The sequence below is a fragment of the Rhinopithecus bieti genome, unplaced genomic scaffold (assembly GCF_001698545.2).
Source record: "Rhinopithecus bieti isolate Rb0 unplaced genomic scaffold, ASM169854v2 scaffold_35595, whole genome shotgun sequence".
Taxonomy (NCBI): Eukaryota; Metazoa; Chordata; class Mammalia; order Primates; family Cercopithecidae; genus Rhinopithecus; species Rhinopithecus bieti.
The window spans coordinates 562,404-568,386 of NW_016815333.1; the positions used below are offsets into that span (position 1 = coordinate 562,404).

Below are 5,983 nucleotides of genomic sequence, written 5' to 3' on the forward strand. Positions count from 1 at the left end.
TTTTTTTTTTTTTTTTTTTTTTGAGATGGAGTCTTGCTCTGTCACCCAGGCTGGAGTGCAGTGGCCGGATCTCGGATCTCAGCTCACTGCAAGCTCCGCCTCCCGGGTTTACGCCATTCGCCATTCTCCTGCCTCAGCCTCCTGAGTAGTTGGGACTACAGGCGCCCGCCACATTGCCCGGCTAGTTTTTTGTATTTTTTAGTAGAGATGGGGTTTCACGGTGTTAGCCAGGATGGTCTCGATCTCCTGACCTCGTGATCCGCCCATCTCGGCCTCCCAAAGTGCTGGGATTACAGGCTTGAGCCACCGCGCCCGGCCTAAAACAAAATTTTTCTACATAGCCACAATATTATCACACCCAGTAAGATTATATTTTTAATATTATTTAATGCCATTCCATATTCACATTTTTCCAATTTTTTTTTACTATCCTGTACAACTGGTTTGTCTAAACCAGAGTACAATTCAGGACTGCTGTTTGCATTTGGTTTTATCCCTTAAATCTCTTCTGATCTTGAATGAGCACCCTGTTTAGTGATATTGACTTAATGAAGAGTAGACCCAGTTGTCTTGAGGGTATAACACCTTCTGGATGTTGTGTCTGATTGTTCTTATGTGTGGTCACCTTGTTCTCTCTCCCCTCTATTTCTATGCAAAAGCATTGATTAGACTCAGCATAAACATTTTTGACAAGGTTATGTCATAGATAATAAGTACTTAATATCAGTAGACATACAATAGCTGGTTTTCCTGATAATTATTATGAGATAGCTCCTGTGTTCTTCCCCTTTGGACAATAACTCTGTTTTATTAGTAAGATGGAAGTCATTCTTAAGAATTACATGAGTTGGCGGGGCGCGGTGGCTCACACCTGTAATCCCAGCACTTTGGGAGGCTGAGGTGGGTGGGTCACCTGAGGTCAGGAGTTCAAGACCAGCCTGACCAACATGGAGAAACCCTGCCTCTGCTAAAAAGACAAAATTAGCTGGGCATGGTGGCGCATACCTGTAATTGCAGCTACTCGGGAGGCTGAGACAGGAGAATCACTTGAACCTGGGAGGTGGAGGTTCCAGTGATCCGAGATCATGGCATTGCACTCCAGCCTGGGCAACAAGAGCGAAATTCTGTCTCAGAAGGAAAAAAAAAAAAAGAATTACACGAGTTAAAATGTTACCCATCACACAGTATTCAGTAGATGCAAGCCTTTTCCTACCTTTCTGGAAGTGGGAGCTGGGCAAGGGGATTTCAAAGCATAGATATAAAGTTTACCCTTTTTGAATATTGTTCTCACATTAAAATTCATATGTCAACTTTAAACTTACCTCATTGTAGAGAGGATAGACCATACTTTTATTAACTATAGCTGATCCCTGTATAGTGACACCAGGTTAGCACATAAGGGAGATGGCTAACTCAGCCAAACTAGGTTTTCAAGACTTGAAAGTTATGATGTAAAAATACAGTTATTTACAGGTTTGTTTTGATGCTGGTCCAAGGATAGTGGTTCTTAGTTTTCAAACTCTTGTAATCTGTCTTAAACCATGATTGGGAAGTATATGATTCACTTAAGTGATAAATTGTTTAAATGTTAAATAATTTGCAGAGGTTTGTTTGTTTGTTTTGAGACAGAGTCTTGCTCTGTCGCCCAGGCTGGAGTGCAGTGGCAGGATCTCAGCTCACTTCCTGCTTTGAAGCAGTTCTCCCTGCCTCAGTCTCCCGAGTAGCTGGGATTATAGGCACCCACTACCACGCCCGGCTAAGTTTTTTGTATTTTTACTAGAGATGGGGTTTTGCCATGTTGGCCAGGCTGGTCTTGAACTCCTGACCTCAGGTTATCCGCCCCCCCCCCCCGACTTCCCAAAGTGCTGGGACTGCAGGCATGAGCCATCGTGCCTGGCGAGAAATTTTTTTAATGTTAAGAAAAACATTTCAAGTCACTGTTTATTTTTGGAAAGGATGACATTTGTAATACTGATACTTTTAGTTAACCAGTTTTACATGGCTGGTCTTCTGCCTTGCATAGCACTTTAAATAGGTTGAGTTTTTCTAAATGCATAGGTAAGTAGGCAGTTTAATACAAAGATGTTTAATACTACTAGAAGTATTTTGCTGTTACTTTTCCTACTGTATACACCTCTTGTTTATCCCTGTTCCTCTACACCTCTCCCCCTCTTTTTTTTTTTTTTAAAGCTTCTGTATACATAACTAGTAGTTGCTGGTTAGTGTTGCTTGGTTTAAGGATGTCACTGACCACTGTCTGCTGGTTAAAAGATTAGCCATCTTTTTCTTTTTTAAACAAATATAATGCATAAATCAGCTTACCCATAGCTTTATTGGGGAGAATAAAAACAAAGGGAGGGCTGACCTCCTTTTAAACATTACTGCTTCTAAACAGTTCTACTTAGGCAGTAAATAAAAGGAAACCAACTCATTTAATTTTGCCATCTTTGTAATTTTGGGGAAAGTAGCCACAGCTGTTGGCTAAAATGTTTGTAAACTATTGGCATATTTTATTTTCTTGTTTTATTCTTCATGATTATCTCAAACACAAGTTTTGTAAAACTAAACATATTTACTCTCTATGCTTTCTCCCATTTTAGGTATTAAAAGTAATCGAAGTATGAAGAGGACATGGTATCAAGCAGTCATTCAATGACTATAACCTCTACTCCCTTGGGATTGTAGAATTATAACTTCTTAAAAAATGTATAAATTATACCTGGCCTGTACAGCTGTTTCCTACCTACTCTTCTTGTAAACTCTGCTGCTTCCCAACACAACTAGAGTGCAATTTTGGCATCTTAGGAGGGAAAAAGGACAGTTTACAACTGTGGCCCTATTTATTACACAGTTTGTCTATCATGTCTTAAATTTAGTCTTCTCTGTGCCAAGCTAACTGTACCTTATAGGACTGTACTTTTTGTATTTGTTTTTTGTCTGTTTATTTTTTAATCTCGGTTTAAATTACCTAGTTGCTACTGCTTCTTTTCTTTTCCTATTAAAACGTCTTCCTTTTTTTTTTTAAGAGAAAATGGAACATTTAGGTTAAATGTCTTTAAATTTTACCACTTACAACACTACATGCCCATAAAATATATCCAGTCAGTACTGTATTTTAAAATTCCTTGAAATGATATTATTAGGGTTAAAATTACTTGTATTGTTTCTGAAGTTTGCTCCTGAAAACCACTGTTTGAGCACTGAAACCTTACAAATGCCTAACTAGGCATTTGAGACTGAGCAAGGCTACTTGTTATCTCATGAAATGCCTGTTGCCGAGTTATTTTGAATAGAAATATTTTAAAGTATCAAAAACAGATCTTAGTTTAAGAGAGTTTGGGAAAGGAATTATATTTCTCTTTTTCCTGATTCTGTACTCAACAAGTCTTGATGGAATGAAAATACTCCGCTTTATTCTGGTGAGCCTGCTAGCTAATATAAGTATTGGACAGGTAATAATTTGTCATCTTTAATATTAGTAAAATGAATTAAGATATTATAGGATTAAACATAATTTTATACTGTTAGTACTTTATTGGCTGACCTAAATTTATAGCCTGTGGAAATTGAGAAAAATGAAGAAACAGGACACATATATGATGAATTAAAAATATATTTAGGTCAATTTTGTTCTGAAATCCCTGAGGTGTTTTTAACCTGCTGCACTAATTTGTACACTAATTTATTTCGTGTTTAGTCTAAAAATAGTAATTTGTTTGCAAGTCACTAATAATCATTAAATAAATTATTTTGTTGGCCATAGCCCATAATTTTGTAATTAGTACTAAGTGTATACGTATTTTTGCCAGTTTTTCCTCAGATGATTAAGTCAACAGCTTATTTTAGGAAACTATAAAATAATAGGGAAAGAGATTTCACTATTTGCTTCATCAATGGTAGGGGGCGGTGACTGCAACTGTGTTAGCAGAAATTCACAGAGAATGAGGATTTAAGGTTAGTCAGTAGAGAAACTTGGAAAGTTCTGTGTTAGGATCTGGCTGGCAGAATTAACTTTTTCCAAAAGTTTTATACACAGATATTTGTATTAAATTTGGAGCCATAGTCAGAAGACTGAGATCATAATTGGCTTATTTTTCTATTTCCTTAACTATTGTAATTTCCACTTTTATAATAATTTTGATTTAAAATACAAATTTATTTATTTATTTTTTTAATAGTCAAAAATCTTTGCTGTTGTAGTCTGCAAACTCTAAAATGATTGTGTTGCTTTTAGGATTGATCAGAAGAAACACTCCAAAAATCGAAATGAAATGTTGGTGCAGCCAGATATAAGTAATACAGTTAACAAGCAAAAAGAGTGCTGCCACCTCTTTATGATCGTTTTCTAAATGAAGAAACATTTGGCTGCATTCACATAGATCTGTATGTTTTGTTTTCAGTTGAAAACTTGCCTCCTTTGGCAATATTCGTAAATGAAGCAGAATTTTTTTTTCTCTTTTTTCCGAATATGTTAGTTTCGTTCTTGTAAGATGTATCATGGGTATTGGTGCTGTGTAATGAACAATGAATTTTAATTAGCATGTGGTTCAGAATATACAATGTTAGGTTTTTAAAAATATCTTGATGGTTCTTTTCTATTTATAATTTCAGACTTTCATAAAGTGTACCAAGAATTTCATAAATTTGTTTTCAGTGAACTGCTTTTTGCTATGGTAGGTCATTAAACACAGCACTTACTCTTAAAAATGAAAATTTCTGATCGTCTAGGATATTGACACATTTCAATTTGCAGTGTCTTTTTGACTGGACATATTAACGTTCCTCTGAATGGCATTGACAGATGGTTCAGAAGAGAAACTCAATGAAATAAAGAGAATAATATTTATTCATGGCGATTAATTAAATTATTTGCCTAACTTAAGCAAACTAACTACTGTGCTTAACTCTCAGTTTGCGCTTAACTCCATTTAACATGAGGTGACAGAAGAGTCTGAGTCTACCTGTAGAATATGTTGGTTTATTTTCAGTACTTGAAGATACATTCACAAATACTTGGTTTGGGAAGACACCGTTTAATTTTAAGTTAACTTGCATGCTGTAAATGCGTTTTATGTTTAAATAAAGAGGAAGATTTTTTGAAATGTAATGACTTTCTTAAAACTTAAGTGTTAGATTGATTTTACATGACTGAGTTCAGGCGTTATCTTGACAGAATAGTGACTGATACATCATTATATTTATGTATATTTTGTTTCCTAATGTCTTGCAGTCTTTTGGACAGCAGGTATTAAATGTGTAGAGCTAGAAATGAATGACCAGTCTCACATATAAAACTCTTTTTTTTTTGAGATGGAGTCTTGCTCTGTCCCCCAGGCTGGAGTGCAGTTGTGTGATCTCAGCTCACTGCAACCCTCACCGCCTGGATTCAAGTGCAGATTCAGGGACTCCTGGATTCAAGGACTCCTGCCTCAGTCTCCAAGTAGCTGGGATTACAGGCATGCGCCACCATGCCCAGCTAATTTTTGTATTTGTAGTAGAGATGGGGTTTCACCATGTTGGCCAGGCTGGTCTCGAACTCCTGACCCCATGTGATCCTCCCGCCTCGGCCTCCAAAAGTGCTGGGATTACAGGCATGAGCCACTGCGCCCGGCCAGTCTCACCTATATTTTACTTTGATTAGTCCCCATTGTTCATCTGAGTCTGGTGGTTTTATTAACCAGGATAAGAACACCTGTTAACGTTTGTTTTTTAGATACTTCCTCAATGATCTTTCAGGTCTAGCTGGAGAGTAACTTTAAAAAGATTGTTCCTAAATTCAAGTGGCAATTTTTTTTTCTTGTTTTGGGGTACATTGGGCTTTATATGTTTTTACACTATTGTGGAAAATGTTAAGCAGATACGAAATCAGACAGTAGTAAACCCCAAGTACCAGTTACTCAGTGTCAACAATGATCAACTATAGCTAATATTGTTTCATCCATAATCTACTCATCTTCCCCCAACAACCCCCCCCCCCCCCCAC

At 36.9% G+C, this 5,983-nt stretch overlaps 1 protein-coding gene across 1 annotated transcript in view; it reads left to right on the forward strand.

Annotated features, from left to right (window-relative positions):
- Positions 1-5,107, forward strand: part of KIF5B (kinesin family member 5B) — a 51,893-nt gene extending 46,786 nt beyond the window's left edge. The window contains exon 25 of the mRNA XM_017853104.1: positions 2,601-5,107. The gene's annotated coding sequence lies outside the window, so the exon portion shown is untranslated. The remainder of the gene's footprint in view (positions 1-2,600) is intronic.
- The last annotated feature ends 876 nt before the right edge of the window (positions 5,108-5,983 follow it).